This window comes from Coccinella septempunctata, chromosome 7 (genome assembly GCF_907165205.1).
Source record: "Coccinella septempunctata chromosome 7, icCocSept1.1, whole genome shotgun sequence".
Lineage (NCBI taxonomy): Eukaryota > Metazoa > Arthropoda > Insecta > Coleoptera > Coccinellidae > Coccinella > Coccinella septempunctata.
The window spans coordinates 15,716,899-15,737,338 of record NC_058195.1 but is presented as its reverse complement, the minus strand read 5'-3'; the positions used below and the strand labels follow the sequence as shown (position 1 = coordinate 15,737,338).

The 20,440-nt window shown below is 37.1% G+C and overlaps 19 non-coding genes across 19 annotated transcripts; all 19 read right to left on the bottom strand.

The window, feature by feature from the left end:
- Positions 1 to 16,583: 16,583 nt before the first annotated feature.
- Trnag-ucc lies at positions 16,584 to 16,655 on the bottom strand. The gene has a single exon. It is a non-coding gene; the product is annotated as a tRNA-Gly (tRNA).
- An 80-nt stretch (positions 16,656 to 16,735) lies between these two features.
- Positions 16,736 to 16,807, bottom strand: Trnag-ucc. Its single transcript has one exon. It is a non-coding gene; the product is annotated as a tRNA-Gly (tRNA).
- Positions 16,808 to 16,887: 80 nt separating this feature from the next.
- Trnag-ucc lies at positions 16,888 to 16,959 on the bottom strand. Its single transcript has one exon. It is a non-coding gene; the product is annotated as a tRNA-Gly (tRNA).
- Positions 16,960 to 17,039: 80 nt separating this feature from the next.
- Trnag-ucc lies at positions 17,040 to 17,111 on the bottom strand. Its single transcript has one exon. It is a non-coding gene; the product is annotated as a tRNA-Gly (tRNA).
- Positions 17,112 to 17,839: 728 nt separating this feature from the next.
- Trnag-ucc lies at positions 17,840 to 17,911 on the bottom strand. The gene has a single exon. It is a non-coding gene; the product is annotated as a tRNA-Gly (tRNA).
- Positions 17,912 to 17,991: 80 nt separating this feature from the next.
- On the bottom strand, positions 17,992 to 18,063 carry Trnag-ucc. Its single transcript has one exon. It is a non-coding gene; the product is annotated as a tRNA-Gly (tRNA).
- An 80-nt stretch (positions 18,064 to 18,143) lies between these two features.
- Trnag-ucc lies at positions 18,144 to 18,215 on the bottom strand. The gene has a single exon. It is a non-coding gene; the product is annotated as a tRNA-Gly (tRNA).
- An 80-nt stretch (positions 18,216 to 18,295) lies between these two features.
- On the bottom strand, positions 18,296 to 18,367 carry Trnag-ucc. The gene has a single exon. It is a non-coding gene; the product is annotated as a tRNA-Gly (tRNA).
- A 231-nt stretch (positions 18,368 to 18,598) lies between these two features.
- Trnag-ucc lies at positions 18,599 to 18,670 on the bottom strand. Its single transcript has one exon. It is a non-coding gene; the product is annotated as a tRNA-Gly (tRNA).
- An 80-nt stretch (positions 18,671 to 18,750) lies between these two features.
- On the bottom strand, positions 18,751 to 18,822 carry Trnag-ucc. Its single transcript has one exon. It is a non-coding gene; the product is annotated as a tRNA-Gly (tRNA).
- Positions 18,823 to 18,902: 80 nt separating this feature from the next.
- Positions 18,903 to 18,974, bottom strand: Trnag-ucc. Its single transcript has one exon. It is a non-coding gene; the product is annotated as a tRNA-Gly (tRNA).
- An 80-nt stretch (positions 18,975 to 19,054) lies between these two features.
- On the bottom strand, positions 19,055 to 19,126 carry Trnag-ucc. The gene has a single exon. It is a non-coding gene; the product is annotated as a tRNA-Gly (tRNA).
- An 80-nt stretch (positions 19,127 to 19,206) lies between these two features.
- Positions 19,207 to 19,278, bottom strand: Trnag-ucc. Its single transcript has one exon. It is a non-coding gene; the product is annotated as a tRNA-Gly (tRNA).
- An 80-nt stretch (positions 19,279 to 19,358) lies between these two features.
- Positions 19,359 to 19,430, bottom strand: Trnag-ucc. The gene has a single exon. It is a non-coding gene; the product is annotated as a tRNA-Gly (tRNA).
- Positions 19,431 to 19,510: 80 nt separating this feature from the next.
- Positions 19,511 to 19,582, bottom strand: Trnag-ucc. The gene has a single exon. It is a non-coding gene; the product is annotated as a tRNA-Gly (tRNA).
- An 80-nt stretch (positions 19,583 to 19,662) lies between these two features.
- On the bottom strand, positions 19,663 to 19,734 carry Trnag-ucc. The gene has a single exon. It is a non-coding gene; the product is annotated as a tRNA-Gly (tRNA).
- Positions 19,735 to 19,814: 80 nt separating this feature from the next.
- Trnag-ucc lies at positions 19,815 to 19,886 on the bottom strand. Its single transcript has one exon. It is a non-coding gene; the product is annotated as a tRNA-Gly (tRNA).
- A 232-nt stretch (positions 19,887 to 20,118) lies between these two features.
- Positions 20,119 to 20,190, bottom strand: Trnag-ucc. Its single transcript has one exon. It is a non-coding gene; the product is annotated as a tRNA-Gly (tRNA).
- An 86-nt stretch (positions 20,191 to 20,276) lies between these two features.
- Positions 20,277 to 20,348, bottom strand: Trnag-ucc. The gene has a single exon. It is a non-coding gene; the product is annotated as a tRNA-Gly (tRNA).
- Between the last annotated feature and the right edge of the window lie 92 nt (positions 20,349 to 20,440).

Genomic DNA, 20,440 nt, shown 5'->3' with positions numbered 1-20,440 from the left:
ACTCAAATTCACAACCCAATCCAAAAAAGAATCGGAGACTGTATGAATAGCTCCAAAACCATCCTGAAATTCATAAATAAATGAGACAATGATTATCCAGATGGTTTATAGTTTCTTCTCTATTCAAGGGATCACTAACTGATTCTTGGTTGAAAATAGTGCACGTATTCCATTCAAACTCAGACTGCCAAATGTCTTTGTCCTTCACATTCGAAAGAGGGAAAGGGAAAGAGGGTTTACGCGACTTCAGTCTGGGAATAGTATTTTGTGGAATATAGGACACAATTGGGAAAGGAGTGGAATTTATTCCAAGAATTTATAATTATATAATTTATATAATTCAACAGCCAGATATTGAAAGTTTCAATAAATAATCGATGAATAATAAACTGAATCAAATAAATCATAACAAAAGTATGGAAAAAATTCAAGACATAAACCACTACTTGATAAAATGCAAAAAAATTTATACTTATCAATGTCACCCCAATATGAGTATGACTTTGTGAATGGACTTTGAATTTTTCATGACCAAATATATAAATAATGGAAATCTTCTTGATATCTTGAACGGCTTCAATGGGCATACTTGGAATTAGTCGTTCATTCATTAATTGCTGTATCCCGTTACCGGGAATAAATCTACAAAAAGACATAAAAAAAGAATAGACTTATAATTCCTTAGGGCTAATTACGACTGTGTGCCCTCCTGTGACTGAAGAGACCCAACCGTGACCTACACATCCTTCCACACTCCGTGCTTGGACTCTAAAATTGAACTCTAAAAGAAGTTCTCTTAGAGTTCAATGGGCATGGATAGTCACCAACCATATCTGGCCGCCGCTGTATTCTTCTCGAGTCTCCATTATAACTGTGCACCACAGACCTCCACTGTGTCCTCTCTAACACTAGTTGTTCCCAGTTATGATTGGCATTAACTGATTTTAGGGATTGATGTAATGTATCCTTAAACCGCTTATACTGGTCTACTGGTTTCCGAGCTCCCTCTGTGAATTCCCCATATAGAGCTATTTTGGGGAGTCTTGTGTCTTGCATCCCCAGAATGTGGCCGCTCCATCTGATTCGGGCCTTCGTTACTTGAGTCTCAATTGTTGTACAACTCGCGCGTTGCAAGACTTCTGCATTCCAAACTTTGTGGAACCATCTGATAGGTATGCATTATCTGTCTTAGATGACGTTGTTGCGTTTGTTCAAGCTGTTTAATATGTCGCCTGTAGGGCGTCCAGCTTTCGCTTCCGTAAAGATGAGATGGGAGGACGACTGCTTTGTAAACAGCTGTCTTGGTCTTCAGATTGAGGTCGTGATTTTGAAACACTCTAACCTTTAGCTTCCAGAATGCCCGTAATGCCGAATTGATACGGTTATGTATTTCAGTGTCTAGGTTAGCCCTAGTATTTATTAAGCTTCCCAAGTATTTGAACTGCTCGACCTGTTCTAGAGTTTCATGCTCCAGGCTGATACGTGTTTGAAGGTTTTCTGGCGCACTTACCAGGATTTTGGTTTTGTCGATATTGAGTCTAAAGCCTAATGCTTATATATATGTTTTTGGTGTCCAGCATTATCTGTAGATCCTCTGGGCTGCTAGCGATAAGTGCGCAGTCGTCTGCATATTGAAGTTCCGTGATAAGCTTTGAACGGGTTTTTGCTCTAAGCCGCTTCAGGTTAAATAGGCCTCCATCAAATCTGAATCTCATTCCAACACCTCTTAGGCCCGTTTGCACCAATCCCCCTTAAAAGGAGTACTTAACTAAGCCTCGTTTAAAGTTAATGGACGCTTAAATTTATTTCCAGTTGCACGACTGTGGCTTAACAGAATCTAAGGGGCCCTTAAGTTTTTATATCTAGTGATATTTCAGTTTTTTATTTTAGTGCAACTTAATCCTAGTCCAATAAAGCCATTTCATTGGTTGGCCGGTTGACGATGATCGTTGTCATTTCATTAACCTAACTTTATTGTCCTGTCAGTCGGTGTCAAGGATACTATTATGATATTATCAAAGAGTAAAAACTTTTTGTTGTTGAATTAGCATTAATAATGATAATGATTGTCAAATAAAAGTTTATATAAGTACAACACTTTGTAAGGTCTTGTGTGAATTTGTTTTATAATTGTTGAAGAGGAACGTGCAGAAAATGTCCTTATTGTCCTTGTTAGTATGAAACGAATATGATGAATGATTGCCAAGAAGTGGTGGTAATTTACGAAGGGCACTCAACTTCTCAACAGAAGGAAAGAGTTTGTTGCTAACTATAGTATGATTTGTGAAACCAAATTGAAAATTGAAAAAGACTGATGGCATTACAATAAAGGCAAAAGAAAAAGCTTGGTATTCAGTAATGAATTCATTTTCAAAATCCATCAAAAATGGGAAGTGCAGCCAGTTCAATAAATTATTTTAGGTTAGAATCCCGCCCTTAATACCTAAGTGGTCATTACAGGAGCGCTTAAATTTAAGACACTAAGTGCGTTTGGTGCAAATGGGTCTAACAGGCATACTCATGTCAGCAATTATCGAAACAGCTATGGCGAAAATATTGAACAGTAAAGGCGCTAACACGCAGCCTTGTTTTATTCCAGAGTTGGTTAAGAAATGGTCGGTTGTAGAGCCATTATGCTTTATTCTAGCGGTGTTGTTGGTATGAAGGCCTTTACACACTGCTAAGAATTTTTCGGGTACTCCAAGGCGTTCCATGATTTTCCATAGCGCTCTCCGATTCACCGAGTCGAAGGCCTTACTTAAATCGCATAGATCCTTGATTGTTGTTCACAGGCCTTCTCTTTTGACGTCGAATGTAAAGATGTAAATATATATATTCTTTTGAATGTAAGCAATGCAGTTTTGGTTATCAAACAATATAGCATATGTATAAGTTTTAGCAAAGGTTAGTGTGACGGGGTACCATACAATATCAAGTATGATACAAGAGCTTAAGGAAGAACCTCCGTAAAAAAAACCCTGTCTCCATGTGAGTAGTGTAGTGATGACAAATTTTTTTTTCAGAATAAACTTTTAATACTGGGGCTTCCAATGATATAAAAAGTTCTTTATCCTCTTTCCATTTGGAAATAATATCTGAAACAGAGAAACAGAAAAAACAACAGAAAACGAGGGAAAACGTGAATAATAAATCTTTCATCAAAACTTATTCAAAGACTTGATGATGAATGAAGAAAAGAATAAATAATCATAGGTAAATAACTTGTCCTTCAATTGCACTGGGAGGAATATCATCTCAGCGTCGAAAATCTTCTGCTGATCTTGGTGGAGGATCACCCTCGTCGTTAGAAATGCCTTCAGTACTCAAACTAATAATAGCCGAATCTTGCTTTTGACTGGGAGGGTCTATCGACCAGGTCCAGTCTTCCAAGTGATGATTCTTCTGTTCTTCAGTTGTTCGAGGAAAGCTACAGGACCCTTATGTTGGGGAATGAACTCCCATAGATATACCAGTGGTTATTCAGTAGAAAATTGAAAAAACGAAAAAGAAATTCAAAAACCTTCTGACACTTTTTGCAATTCAATGTCGAAAAAGCTATCAACACCAAGAAGAAACTACATTACATAAGTAGATACATACTTAACAAAAAATGAGTGGCTCTCATTTCTGAATACTGAAAATAAGTCAGTAAGTGTACTACTACTCTGAGAGACATAGTGGCAAAAGTTGATATCAGATCTCTCAGCTTTTCTGAGCTTCTGCTATGAGAAAATCGTAAGGGTAGGCAGGATAGGTCGCGGATTTTCAATTGAATGGCCTCTAAGATCACCAGTTGTAACACCGTTGGACTTTTTTCATGTAGGGTCATTTGAACAGTGTTGGTACTGTTGGTTATAAAGCTACTCATTAGAAAATCATTCATCTCATCGATGACTTGTAATTGGTTTATTACATTTGTTTCAACGCCAAATGGGAAAATTCTATCATGATGTAAATCAAAATACCTTTTACCTTTAAAATAATGTGCCATTCAAACCACTTGGGATTCAAGATTTCGTTGCCACCCTACTTAATTGAATAAACGACATCCATAAATTTGGGGTCAAAAAGTACCCTGCCTCGGCTATTTTCGATAAATTTCCATTTATTAAAATACTGGTTTCACTGGCATCTGACAGTGCTCGAAACTTGAAACATTTTCCATCGTTCAAACTACGAGCTTGAAGCATGTCGGGGTTATACAAGAGCGAAGAATAATTTCTATTTGCGATCAGTTTAACTGTGGAAAAACGTATGTGGAACCTCGAGCTTGCGACATGGACACATAAAATTTAATGGACAGAATGAAATTCCCCCACGCCAGCGAGAAGGAGAGGACTACGTGGGAGGCTTCAAACGATGGAAAAAAGATGGATAGAACATCCTTTGCAGGGATGCAACAACAAGAAGGAAGTTAGGGATTGAGCTTCCAGCAGAAGAGAGATGGAGGATTTTATTGTGGATCCCGGCTTGAAACTGGTTATAAACTGAAGGCAAGTGGCCAGTGGCGTAGTGGGACGTAAAAGGCAGGCATGTGCGTGCTGATAGAAATTGATAGAAAATATGTTCTTTTACTTTTCATGGACGACCATGAGAAAATGATAGTGATAATATACAGGGTGATTCAAAACTCGAGGCAAAAAATTAAGGAACATATAGAGACTGATATTCTTGATAAAACGGAAAAAAAAAATTTGCCCGATGAAGCTTCGTTTCCGAGTTTTGGACATTAATGTTTCTGTATGCAATAAATTAAATTTCATAAATTACAGTAAGCCTAGAAATAAATGAGATGAATGTCACCTGGTGACAGAACACTTTTTGTTTGCCAATTTAAAAGTTGCTTTGCTGGTTTAGTCTTTCTGTTAAACATGCAGTTTTCTAACGAAGAATATGCAGATATTATTTTTGTGTACGGTTATTGTGATGGCAACGCATTAAAAGCTTGTCGGGAGTACAGAATGAGATTTCCTAATAGACGACAACCATCCCGCCAGCGAGATCACCTGATTTGAATCCTTTGAATTATTTTGTATGAGGACATTTGTAACAACAAGTTTACGCAGTGTTAATTAATGATAAAAAACAATTAATGGAACGAATTATTAATGCAGTCGAATCTACTCAGAATAGGCAAAACATGCAATTAGTGTAAAATTCCCTTATTCTGCGTTGCCAAGCATGTATCGACTGTAATGGTGGCATTTTTGAATATTTGATTTAATTTTTTCTGTATTTTTAGTAGCTATTAAAGTTTAAAATTGATGACATGCAGAAATTTTGAACACTTTTATCTCGGAAACAAGGCAATGTCCAAAAATTTCAATTTATTTAAGATTAGCAGCCTGTATACTTTCCTCAATTTTTCGCCTCGAGTTCTGAATCTTCCTGTATATCTATTCATCCTGAAGGACAACATGCACAGTATAGAACAAGTGAGTGTAGTAAAATAATGTTTTATCGAATGAACTGAATTTCGGAATATAGTTTTTCATTTATTTGATTAATCTTTTTCGAACACAAGATTAACCTAACCTAACCCTATATACAGGGTGTTTCCTAATAGAATGCCAATATTTATAGGGGTCCTAAACGTCTTACCTTTTGAGATACAGGGTGGTAATGTTTTCAAAAATAAATCATTTATTATTAATATCTAAAATACCACTTCAGATATTTTAATGAAACTTATCATACATGTACTATGAATCAAGAGGCATTTTTTAATGTATCACTTTTTTTTAAATTTCCACCAGTGACATTCGTACGTAATTTGACCTACCTATTTTGGCAGAAATTGATGGTACGCCACAGATTTTTCCTGAAATAAAAATTCTTTTTGGAATTCCCAATCATTTCTTACCAAAGTTGGTCACTTGATTTTTTCAATCCGATGCACTGTTTTCGCTTATGAAAATAAGAAATGAGAATTGCTATTCAAATCACTAGAGATGGAGTTTATTTTGATCGAGAACATTGTGTTAGTACCCCAACTCCTTTGAACTGTTTATTCAAAATTAGTTCCGAACTAGTTCAAGCTTGGATGAATGGAATTTATTAGTTTCAAATGGTAATCGATCCATCGTATATTGAAATTAACATAATATCATGAACTGTCGTGGTTACATTATCAAGAGGAATTATTTTGAAATATCTCTGTAAGAATAAAAAGAAATTTTCAGGGTAAAACTATAAACTCCATAGAGTTTTGAATGCAAACATCATCGATATATTTGAACAACAGGCAATTTCTCATATTCAATAGAATCTATGTACCAACAAATAATATAGAATACCTGAGGTTTTCGGATTATTTGAATGCTTTCTAAACCCGAGACTAAACCTAATTAACTCAAAGAAAATTCTATCTATTCACAGCTAATAATAACTAATAATAATAAGAGAATATTTCTCTTCTTTCGAACAATTGATTCTTTTCTACGCCACTGCCTCGAAATCCAGACGTACGCGGGGATGAACGAGCTTCCTTCTCTTGCAGCAAAAAAGGATGAGATTAGTGTAGTATGAAATTGAGAGACGAGATAAAAAATGCCATAGCTAGAATTCGTAGAAGTCTGTTAAAGTCCACCGAGGAATAGGTGTTATATAAGATATAAACAACATGGGATCGGGTGTAAATAAGAGGAGATAATTCCTATTTTATTGTTCATCTCTTGGAATTACTTTCATGTTACACGATCTCCGCGGTAAAATCATGTGATGCTTGTTTAAGAACACTCCTTAGTATGTTCTTTTCTTTAGTGAAAAATACTTTGTAATTTCACAAACTGGTTAATTATACTCAGTGCTGGCGGATTATCCCAGAAGCTTAGGTTAGTTTAGGGCCCCTAACTGAAGGGGGTCCCCCCGGCTCTCCGAAAACTATCCGTTTCCGTCGGACCAAAAAAAATTGTATCATAATTCCATAATTACAGATCATAAGAATTGCGCCCCAATTGATCCTGCTTTCTTATCCGTTTGAGGCCTCCGATTATAGGGTGTGTCCTCGGCTCTCCGAAAAATCCCCGTTTTCGTTGGAAAAAAATTGTGTATCGTAATTTTATTACAAACCTCAAGAATTACGCCCCACCATATCGTGCTTTCTTATCAGTCTTTACGACGTTGTTCCAATCTAACATTTGGCAATTTTTAGCAATCATTCGCATGCCATTTTTGAGCACGTAATAATTGCACGTAGATGGTCTTGTGACGTACATTTGAAAGAATCACGAAAGAAAGGAATGTTGCGCTAGCATTCCTTTCTTTCGATATTTTACGCAAATATTCGATATTCATACATATGTACATCCAACAGGCCGAGGCCCAATTATAGGTGAATACAATAATACAAAAAAAATTACAAATAATACATCGACGATGATGAAGGAGACAAAAAATAAGGAAACATGCAGTCTTAGAAACAAAAAACAAAAAGAAATTTTTTTTTATCTATGTCTCTTAGTTCCTCAACGGTTCAAGGATCTCCTGAACTGAGATAATGAAAGAAAAAATATGTTAACATTCTTTAGATTGTTATAACTTCTGCACATTGTTGTTAGCTGGCAGAAAAAGTGATGATAGGTAGATATGTAGATAATGTCGAATATGTTGAAAAAATTCAGGCATTTCCATATTTAGATAAGTACAGGGTGAGCAAAATTCGTTTTCCACTGAGAGGATCTCGAGAACTATAAGAGCTATAGAAGAAATAAACTCAGTAAAAATTGAGCTTTCAAAAAATTGCACAGAAATCTAGTGTTCCCATTCAAAAAAACATAACTTTGGGTCATAGCTTCGTAATTGAAAATCCTGCAACAAAGGCAAGCACGCCACTGGGTTCTACTTAACCCATAATAACCTAGTGTTACACATATGTAACGCAAATTTCACTGGCAAATCTATTTTATTTCTCAGTAACTGTAGCTATTAGCGTTACATATATGTAACACCATTTTTCTCAAACAAAAACTATACAATTTTCAAACAGAAATTGAGTTGTTTTTGTCTTGTACACTCTATAAAGAATATTTATTCAATTAGAATAGTGATCATAACTCAGGTTATTAAGGGTTAAAAAAGTGCCTGTATAATGTTTTAATTTCCGAGCTCTATCATCAATATTCGCCGTACCTGTACAGGGTGGGCAAAATTCGTTGTCCACTGAGGGGATCTCGAGAACTACAAGAGCGAGAAGAAAACGGATGACACATTTCCAAGCACTTTTTCAGAGAAACAAAGAATTATTAAAACCATAGCCTTCTAAGATTCTACGTTTTTGAGTTACTAGCAAAAAATGAGATTTTGACGATTTCGAAAAGTTCTCAAAACTTTTTTGTCTTTGAGATTACAGATCTGAAACTTGAACCTTCTACAGGCTTTTTTTTACGTATAGAATCTACTGATGAGCTCAAAATAGTTTTTCATTTCGAATCATTAGGCGAACTTTATTTTTTTTTTAAATGTGAAATTTTATTGAATTTGTTATTTTTGAATTGGAAAAAAATCTTCTGTCAGTAGATTCTACGTATAAAAGTTCCTAAGAAGGTTCAAGTTTGGGATCTGTAACTTCAAAGACAAAAAAGTTATGAGATCATTTTGAAATCGTCAAAATCTCATTTTCTGCTAATAACTCAAAAACCAAGAATGGTAGAAGGCTACGGTTTTCACCATTCTTTGCTTTTCTGAAAAGAGCTCGGAAATGTGTCATCCGTTTATTTCTTTTAGCTCTTATAGTTCTCGAGATCTTCTCAGTGGAAAACGAATTTTGCCCACCCTGTACTTTGGCGAACTTTCTTTTTTTTTAAATGTAAACTTTTATTGAATTTGTTATTTTTGGATTGGAAAGAAATTTTTTGTCAGTAGATTCTACGTATAAAAGTGCCTAAGAAGGTTCAAGTTTGAGATCTGTAACTTCAAAGACGAAAAAGTTATGAGATCATTTCGAAATTGTTAAAATCTCATTTTTTGCTAATAACTCAAAAACCAAGAATGGTAGAAGGCTACGGTTTTCACCATTCTTTGCTTCTCTGAAAAGAGCTCGGAAAAGTGTCATTTCAAAAATATATTACATCATATGGTTTGTATCAATATAAATAATAGAAAATGGTCAAAAACCTTTTTTCTCAATATTTCTATGGTTTCTACTTTTGATGAGAATAGAAAAATGTTGCATCTTATGATTACCACAGTCTCCTTCTATTAGTCCTTTCATTTCTATGCTTCTTACTCAATTTCTCCAAGATTCAAATTTTGTGAAAATTGGTAGAAAGCATACAAAGAATGACATTGCCGGAAGGAGACTGCTCTTGTTTTAGGAAGCTCTATTTTTCTGTGCTCGTCAAAAGTTGAAACCATAGAAATATTGAGAAAAAAAGTTTTTGACCATTTCCTATTATTTATATTGATACAAATCATTTGATGTTATATATTTTTGAAATCAGTTAAAATTAAGCTTTCAAAAAATTGCACAGAAATCTATTGTTCCCATTAAAAAAAACATAACTTTGGGTCATAGCTTCGTAATTAAAAATCCTGCTAAAAAGGCAAGCACGCCACAGGATTCTACTTAAAAAAGTGCCTGTATAATGTTTTAATTTCAGAGCTCTATCATCAGTATTAGCGGGGATATAAATTTATTTCGAAATCGCCATTTTTTTCAATTTTCGTTTATAATTCGAAAACACAAGAAGGTGGCCAAAAATGACTACAACTCTTGTTAGTTTCTCAGAAAAAAAGAACGGGAATGGGGTATCAGATTTTGTCTCTCTTCTGGTTTAAAAGCTGTAGTGCTAAAACATCGAAATTTGTCTACCCTGTACATGAACATAATACCAAATTATAAAGGCTCCTCCTTCTTATCAATTATTCGGCTTTAATCGATATAGCCAAGCATATTCGAGTTTTTCTGTATTTATAAATATTGTTGAGTATCCAGGTGTTCCATTCAAGACGAATTCATTTCGAAATATTACGACAACTTTTAAGAATTGATATAAAATATGTACCTATGTATATAACATCGTCATCTTATGAATAATTGGATCATACAGGCAGGTTAACATTTGAAGTCAGGGGCTCCTATTACATACATACTAAGTATTCTGAGATTCCATGTTTTAATTATCTAAAGGACTAGAAAATATATTTCCTATTCAGGACTTGAGCTGTAACCAACAATTTTCTTTTAATTTTCAATTTTCAGTCGGAAGCCATGTGAGTTTCAATAATAGATTTGAAATTTTCTTGATTCTTGGATATTTTGTATTTTTTTTTTTTCAAATTTTAGCCGTTAATTCTATCAAATGTTTGAGGTGATTTTCATAACGAATTGATAAGCTCACATGGCTTCCGTCTGAAAATTGCAAAGTTGAAAAAACTATCGAATTAAGCTCGAAAGCTATGCTTGTTCAAATGGAAGTCGTCAGGTTTTTAAAAACACATTCTTCCTCATATTTTGGGGTAGTTCCGATATTTCCGAACATTATTCCCAGAGACGATGCCTATTGGCCCAGACGTTCGGGTTCTATTGTTATTCGATTGCGGGCCAGTAAAACCAGCAATATCGGAACTGGCCCTTTATGATTTCTATTCCGAGAAGAAATGAGGCTTGTTTTTATGTCTGACAACAGTGTAGTCCCTAATTGCAGGCATATGGAATTCGCCCACTATCGGGGTGAACGCTCAAAAGAAAAATAAAAATGAGCATTTGTATTTTAGAGTTTGTCCGTTGTGCTTCGTCCAGTTCAGCCTGCAAATACAGGCGAACTGTTTACCATATTTTTTTTTTACATTTTTGTGTGTGTGTGAGTGAGAGTAAATATGAATAGGTAGAAAGTATGAATTTGGTGCTGAAATGCGAAGGACACGAAGACAACGCCCTAACTACGGAGCAATACACTAAACAGAAGAATTACTTGTATTCATTTTCAGAGTCTGCTGAATATAACTCTGTTTCAAAACAGGAAAATGAAAATTTGAAAACAAATAGTAGTTGAAGGAAGATGAAAATGAAAATTCCGTACGTGACACCTCCAGCACGATTGTTGTTTGTTGACAAAGATAGGTGTGTAAAGTAGCCTAACTCACTTCATATTCAATTGAAAGAAATGCCTTCGTTATGTATTTACATTAGATATGTGTCCCACATTGTATTCTTAGTGGGGGCCCCAGATTTATCTTGTGCTTAGGGCCCCCAGTTAGGTTTATCCGACACTGATTATACATGGATTATACTCAGTAGAATGAATATTATTACATATTCTCCGTTTACTTTAATTTTAGCACTCGGTTGTCCATAGAAATTTGACACATTTCACTGTGTATAGTACGAAAATGTAGGGTTATGGCGCTTGTCAAAACATTTTTGGGATTTAAATCAACGATATGTTGCCCGTTCTACGTAAAAGTTTCTGTTATTATGTATTTTATCACAATGTCGAATCTCTTCGGAAAATATGTGACGAGTATAATTGAAATTTATACAAACTGATTGAAGGCATATCAAATCCAGTTATTTGCATGGAAAATACAAGAAATCGGTATAAAAGCATAATATGCACTAGCTTGAGAAGAGTTACTGTTCGTTATCTTCTTTGGCTAAAGTTTGAATACGTTACATCAGTTATAGATTCGAAAATATTAACCCGAAGATGAAATGCATATGATGCAGTGGTTGGGAATGGGTATCTCCCGAAGGAGTTAACAGATAATTACAAGAATGTTAAATTCTTCAACAAAAATTATCTTGCATCAATATAATAAGTAAAAGGAATCAAAGGAAGTCAAGATGAACTTCACCTTTGAACAAAAATTTCACATGAATAAACGATTAACAGGACAACTGGCGCGTATTTTTGGGTGGTCATCTTAATACATTGATATAATAATAATAATTAGGTATTTATTGGTACCTTAAGACATTTACAATGTATAGGATAAGTCAAATGAAAAATAGAAAAATCAATTTTCGGGAAAGTTCCCGATGACGTTGATCGAAAATTCTGTGGTAAACTTTTCGCATCAATTCACCCAAACATATAATTCTCTTTGCCACCAATTTTTTGGGTCTCCCAATAGAAGGAAATTCTTTGTACTCCTCTTCATTCACTATCTTTCTGATTGTGGAAATATTCAGCTGAAATATAAGTCGTTAGTCGTTTAGATTCAGATGAACAATTATGTAAATTCTCTTACATTGTAGGTAGGTATATGTTCGCTACTGTCTGACGTATTGTGGATTTTAGAATATCAGGGTATAACTATTTGAATGAGCGGACCTGAATTCTAAATATGTAGCACTTCCTGAAACTCTGTCCCTTTTTTTCAATAACCTTCGGTATTTTCGTAATAAAAATTGATATTAGTTGTGGCAACGGCGTTATGACATTAACGACATTTCATGAGTGCCAACCTTACTCCGTTCTAGTTACAAAAACTTGAGAAAATTATTTCATGACCAACCGACTGCTAAAATAAATGTGAATGAAGTATACATATAGAAGGATTATTCCTTCTATATTATCCTTAAGATATTATTATCTTCCAAATAAATGTTATGTATTTAGCAGAATTTTTAGGTTTGTGGCATTTTCGAGTAGAAATACCATTTTCATCATCAGAGTTGTAGCTCCGATCATTTTTTTGAGGAAAACTGCATCCCATTTCTCAGGTTTCTTTCGGGCAAACCAGCAAACTGATCTGATAGCTACAGATATCTTCATTTATTGCTCTATCTACTCTACACTTTATGAAATAGTTTTATATTATAGAGCTCTTGTTTTCATCATAAACTTTCTTATTTCAACGGGAAATCCAGGATTTTTTGCCCAATTCGTTTTCTAATTGCCTTAAATAGAAAATTTTTAGATATGGAAGAAATAACACATTTCTAATAGGTAATAGACTGAAACTGTGAGCATTTATTAGGAATATACATCTGCGAAATTCATTTTCATTGAGTCCCATTTGAGTTCACTCTATTCATAAAAGTTTCGGCAAGATTACTAACCTATACAGGGTGAGTCTTTGTCTCGTACAAATATTTCAACAGGTCAAAGGAAAAGCTTTCTTCCTTTTCTCGTAAAATGCACCGTTTACGATTAATTTGATGATCAAAAATTAGACTATCTGTGAAATTTGAAAAGTTGGACACTTCAGCTGAGTACAACTCTGTTTAAAAGATCCAAAGATGTGTAATGTCACTGATTTAGCTAGTTATTCTGGAGTAATTTTGTTTTTCTAGTGGTGGCACAGCATGAAAAGTTAAAATAGATATATCTTTTTATCAGTGCCGAATCGGAAAAAATGGTATAGAAAAAAGTGTTTCTTTTGACTTCAAGAATCTGCTGTTAAAATATTCGTACGAATCAAAGACTCACCCTGTATATTCGGAGATATTATTATTAATAATATTAATTTATAACTCAAATAATTAAGCCGCTAGTGAAAAATTATGTTCAGAACTATTGTTTCCAATTTTTTCTGTTCACTGCATAAACCGACTTCATATAATTATATTTGTGGAAGAATGAAAATATGGTATATGCCCCTAATTGATGAAGAGGATTGCAAACAACGAGTCAGAAAGATACATCCAGGTTAGCTTTCAACCACAAGGGCTGATGAGCTTAGAGCAACGCATGAAGCATTTCTGAGACGCATGAAAAAATATTCCTATTGATTCCTAATAGATCATCAGATCATAATCACCATACCTGAAATAACTTTTGAGATTGAGAGATTTTGTGATACTGAAGTGTTATTTCTTGTTTCCGTAAATCAGTGATATCAATGATATTGGATTATATCACGTCCAATCACGCATGCAATTTGAAAAAACGAAGTTTATAGCTACTTTCGTTACAACCGGAAGAGACGGAATCTGAAAATATTTCAAACGTCAAATGCCTCATTAATCCGGACAACTCAATGAAAAAGAATTTCATAAAACATACAGGGTTGGGATAAAGTATGAAACCAACAAAATATCTTTTGAATGAAAACGACAATATTTATGGAATTTTGAAGGTAAGTGCAATGGCGCAAAATGCATCTCATATACATTTGTTGTTGACAATATACTTCCGGTGGAACCGGAAATACCCTCAAGTTTTTTTAAATTTATATGGGAGCTCCTGTACGTCTTTGCAGATGTTGAAAGAGCTTAGAATTTCGAATTTATACATACTGGGTTTAGTGTAAAAAATCTGTATACACGAGGAATGGGGAATTCTCCTCAATTTGGGTTATCACTGCATATGCAAGTTTAAACTGAATAATTATGATTTTCATTCATGATTTTTTCAAATGCACCGCGCAAACTTTTCAAAATCATTCTTCAAATATGGGGTTTCAAAATTTAAATCGCCTGGTTTCGAATAAACGATTTGGCAACAGCGCCTACTAGACAATGAAAAATCCCATGAAATTTTACGACCTTCCTCATTCGTCGTAGAGGGCCATCTTTGTCTATCTCATCAAGATAATGTATTTGTTGTCCTTTATTATCAAGGCATATTTCAGACGATGTTGCCAACTTGTGCAATCGAAATGAAACGCTTTAAATTTTAAATACCCATTTTTATTTTTCATTTTTAAGTGCTTGAAATAATTTTTTTGGGAAACGGTTGAAATGGTTATTTCAAATTGTGACGTTTCAAAGATATAAAAAATACATCATTTTCGTCAGAAGGAGTATTCCCTACTATCGCACTTTAATCAACTTCTTTTGAGTTTTTATATTACCGTGAAAAAACGTTCAAAAAAAAAAATTACTGTTTTGTGTATGCAATATTTTGCGCCATTGCACTTACCTGGAAAATTTCATAAATATTGTCCTTTATACATCATACCCGCTACTGATATGGAATAAAAGGAGACGGCAATTCCTAGCATTTCGTTGACGAATGAGTTTTGTTGCTCTGACGAGGTCAAATAAGACCGAAACCATGGTCAGCGTCTACTCTTTGTCGACGAAATGAAAATTCTGGTAATACTTCGAGCGATGGTAGTTTGTTAGTTCGATTTAGATCGTAACATTCGTTGATTTAATTATCTGCGGAATGCGGATGTTGTGCATCTGGACTAATTTGTTTATTGTACTTTTCGTTCAAAAGATATTTACTTGGATCCATACTTTATCCCAACCTCCTATAATACTTAAACGGCTCGAAAACTACTTCAGTTGACCATTATATTACACTACCATCAACCGTTGATTATAGCTTCAGGGTTTCATTTTAGCAATTCGAGTTTTTGGAATAATATATCATGATGGTTGGAATTTATATAATAATCCTAGTTTGTTACATCAAATAATTTCCTCATATATCAAGGGAAAACAAAACGTTTTATTTCATGCTACACAGGATATATCCCTCATGCTGGTACTACAGTTATTGTTAATTGTTCAGATATTTATCCATTCATCGAACGAATGTGAGGTTGAATTTTGATGGATGACATATTGTCTCAATGCGATATGTTAGAGGTTGAAATATCTTGTTTTAAATTATACGATAACAAAAAGCACCAATTAATTTTCACATTTATTATTTGTAGACAGGCAAGGCAAGCTGGCAAGTCAGTATACTCTTGCAATATGTACATCTACATTAATTCCTGAGAGTCATAGGATCAATTATGGAAAATATCTTCATGAAAAGTAATCGAACCCGTATCAACTGCTTCTAAGTCAACTATATGGAGCCAAAGGAAAGAAACTGATCCAAGCCAAAGGAAGGCAACTATGCTGAACATAACACTACCTTCACAATCATTCTAGCTACAGGAACCCGAGAGCTGTTAGCGAATCAGGAATAAAAATAATTGTTGGGAATCGTAAATATCACTTGCTGATGGGGCAACTACATATATTCACTATACAAGGGAAATCGGAAGTTTCAGGGAAATTAGCAAGAAACAGAAAGGTTGTCAATAACCTCGGCCAAATATGAGTTTGTTGAATATTGGTTTTCACATACTGTTTTACAAAAATACAAACCTTCAAGAAATGCTGACTCTTACACCACCATCGCATGTGGATAAGGCAATTATACTGTTGCCTTGTTCTCAAGAGATGTTAACGAATCGACGTAAAACAACAAAGCAATCAAAATAAGGGTGCGATGGTTAAAAATCGAACTCACTGCTTGGTTGCTTGAAAAAGTCAATCAAGAGATTATTTCTGGCATTTTTGGTTGCTTCAGGGAGCAAATTTGTTTTCTTGTCTCATACAATAGTTCATTCATTCAAGTATCCTCTGAAATTATTTCAAAGATTTGATTACGATTTTATGATAATTATTGTAATAATGTCAGCAAGAAACTTTGGTGATTATTACACTTCAACACCATTATAAATTGATTGAGCAGCTATACCATATCTTACGTCAAGCGAGAGCTATAAGCGAATACGCTACAAGAAAAAAGGTTGCGATGGCCGCAAATACCCAGATCTACTACTTGTAGACCATTTCACCACCATTGCACGTTGATTGAGCAACTTTGCACGTTATGATTGGGCAACTATATTGTATATTCCGGCAATTTGCGAGCTATCAGCTAATGAGCAACAAAATGAAAAGCTGCGATGGCCGGGAATCGAACCCGGATCAACTGCTTGGAAGGCAACTATGCTGACCATTACACCACCATCGCACGTTGATTGGGCAACTCTAGTTCATTTCACGGTAACTGCCAACTGGAAAACCATTAACGAATGAGTTAAAAGGAAAAGCTGCGATGGCCGGGAATCGAACCCGGATCAACTGCTTGGAAGGCAACTATGCTGACCATTACACCACCATCGCACGTTGATTGGGCAACTCTAGTGCATTTCACGGCAATTGGCAACTGGAAAACCATCAACGAATGAGTTAAAAGGAAAAGCTGCGATGGCCGGGAATCGAACCCGGATCAACTGCTTGGAAGGCAACTATGCTGACCATTACACCACCATCGCACGTTGATTGGGTAACTCTAGTGCATTTCACGGTAACTGGCAACTGGAAAACCATTAACGAATGAGTTAAAAGGAAAAGCTGCGATGGCCGGGAATCGAACCCGGATCAACTGCTTGGAAGGCAACTATGCTGACCATTACACCACCATCGCACGTTGATTGGGCAACTCTAGTGCATTTCACAGTAACTGGCAACTGGAAAACCATTAACGAATGAGTTAAAAGGAAAAGCTGCGATGGCCGGGAATCGAACCCGGATCAACTGCTTGGAAGGCAACTCAAGGTCAAGGAAGGCAACTATGCTGACCATTACACCACCATCGCACGTTGATTGGGCAACTCTAGTGCATTTCACGGTAACTGGCAACTGGAAAACCATTAACGAATGAGTTAAAAGGAAAAGCTGCGATGGCTAGGAATCGAACCCGGATCAACTGCTTGGAAGGCAACTATGCTGACCATTACACCACCATCGCACGTTGATTGGGCAACTCTAGTGCATTTCACGGTAACTGGCAACTGGAAAACCATTAACGAATGAGTTAAAAGGAAAAGCTGCGATGGCCGGGAATCGAACCCGGATCAACTGCTTGGAAGGCAACTCAAGGTCAAGGAAGGCAACTATGCTGACCATTACACCACCATCGCACGTTGATTGGGCAACTCTAGTGCATTTCACGGTAACTGCCAACTGGAAAACCATTAACGAATGAGTTAAAAGGAAAAGCTGCGATGGCCGGGAATCGAACCCGGATCAGCTGCTTGGAAGGCAACTATGCTGACCATTACACCACCATCGCACGTTGATTGGGCAACTCTAGTGCATTTCACGGTAACTGGCAACTGGAAAACCATTAACGAATGAGTTAAAAGGAAAAGCTGCGATGGCCGGGAATCGAACCCGGATCAACTGCTTGGAAGGCAACTATGCTGACCATTACACCACCATCGCACGTTGATTGGGCAACTCTAGTGCATTTCACGGTAACTGGCAACTGGAAAACCATTAACGAATGAGTTAAAAGGAAAAGCTGCGATGGCCGGGAATCGAACCCGGATCAACTGCTTGGAAGGCAACTATGCTGACCATTACACCACCATCGCACGTTGATTGGGCAACTCTAGTGCATTTCACGGTAACTGGCAACTGGAAAACCATTAACGAATGAGTTAAAAGGAAAAGCTGCGATGGCCGGGAATCGAACCCGGCTCAACTGCTTGGAAGGCAACTATGCTGACCATTACACCACCATCGCACGTTGATTGGGCAACTCTAGTGCATTTCACGGTAACTGGCAACTGGAAAACCATTAACGAATGAGTTAAAAGGAAAAGCTGCGATGGCCGGGAATCGAACCCGGATCAACTGCTTGGAAGGCAACTATGCTGACCATTACACCACCATCGCACGTTGATTGGGCAACTCTAGTGCATTTCACGGTAACTGGCAACTGGAAAACCATTAACGAATGAGTTAAAAGGAAAAGCTGCGATGGCCGGGAATCGAACCCGGCTCAACTGCTTGGAAGGCAACTATGCTGACCATTAACCACCATCGCACGTTGATTGGGCAACTCTAGTGCATTTCACGGCAATTGTCAACTGGAAAACCATTAACGAATGAGTTAAAAGGAAAAGCTGCGATGGCCGGGAATCGAACCCGGATCAACTGCTTGGAAGGCAACTATGCTGACCATTACACCACCATCGCACGTTGATTGGGCAACTCTAGTGCATTTCACGGTAACTGGCAACTGGAAAACCATTAACGAATGAGTTAAAAGGAAAAGCTGCGATGGCCGGGAATCGAACCCGGATCAACTGCTTGGAAGGCAACTATGCTGACCATTACACCACCATCGCACGTTGATTGGGCAACTCTAGTGCATTTCACGGTAACTGGCAACTGGAAAACCATTAACGAATGAGTTAAAAGGAAAAGCTGCGATGGCCGGGAATCGAACCCGGATCAACTGCTTGGAAGGCAACTATGCTGACCATTACACCACCATCGCACGTTGATTGGGCAACTCTAGTGCATTTCACGGCAATTGGCAACTGGAAAACCATTAACGAATGAGTTAAAAGGAAAAGCTGCGATGGCCGGGAATCGAACCCGGATCAACTGCTTGGAAGGCAACTATGCTGACCATTACACCACCATCGCACGTTGATTGGGCAACTCTAGTGCATTTCACGGTAACTGGCAACTGGAAAACCATTAACGAATGAGTTAAAAGGAAAAGCTGCGATGGCCGGGAATCGAACCCGGATCAACTGCTTGGAAGGCAACTATGCTGACCATTACACCACCATCGCACGTTGATTGGGCAACTCTAGTGCATTTCACGGCAATTGGCAACTGGAAAACCATTAACGAATGAGTTAAAAGGAAAAGCTGCGATGGCCGGGAATCGAACCCGGATCAACTGCTTGGAAGGCAACTATGCTGACCATTACACCACCATCGCACGTTGATTGGGCAACTCTAGTGCATTTCACGGTAACTGGCAACTGGAAAACCATTAACGAATGAGTTAAAAGGAAAAGCTGCGATGGCCGGGAATCGAACCCGGATCAACTGCTTGGAAGGCAACTATGCTGACCATTACACCACCATCGCACGTTGATTGGGCAACTCTAGTGCATTTCACGGCAATTGGCAACTGGAAAACCATTAACGAATGAGTTAAAAGGAAAAGCTGCGATGGCCGGGAATCGAACCCGGATCAACTGCTTGGAAGGCAACTATGCTGACCATTACACCACCATCGCACGTTGATTGGGCAACTCTAGTGCATTTCACGGTAACTGGCAACTGGAAAACCATTAACGAATGAGTTAAAAGGAAAAGCTGCGATGGCCGGGAATCGAACCCGGATCAACTGCTTGGAAGGCAACTATGCTGACCATTACACCACCATCGCACGTTGATTGGGCAACTCTAGTGCATTTCACGGCAATTGGCAACTGGAAAACCATTAACGAATGAGTTAAAAGGAAAAGCTGCGATGGCCGGAAATCGAACCCGGATCAACTGCTTGGAAGGCAACTATGCTGACCATTACACCACCATCGCACGTTGATTGGGCAACTCTAGTGCATTTCACGGTAACTGGCAACTGGAAAACCATTAACGAATGAGTTAAAAGGAAAAGCTGCGATGGCCGGGAATCGAACCCGGATCAACTGCTTGGAAGGCAACTATGCTGACCATTACACCACCATCGCACGTTGATTAGGCAATTCTACTGCATGTTACGGCAACCGGCAAGTGGAAAGCCATTAACGAATGAGCTATACTTAAAAGGAAAAGCTGCGATGGCCGGGAATCGAACCCGGATCAACTGCTTGGAAGGCAACTATGCTGACCATTACACCACCATCGCACGTTGATTGGGTAACTTTAGTGGATGTTACGACGACTGGGAAACCATTAACGAATGAACTTTCAAAGGAAAAGCTGCGATGGCCGGGAATC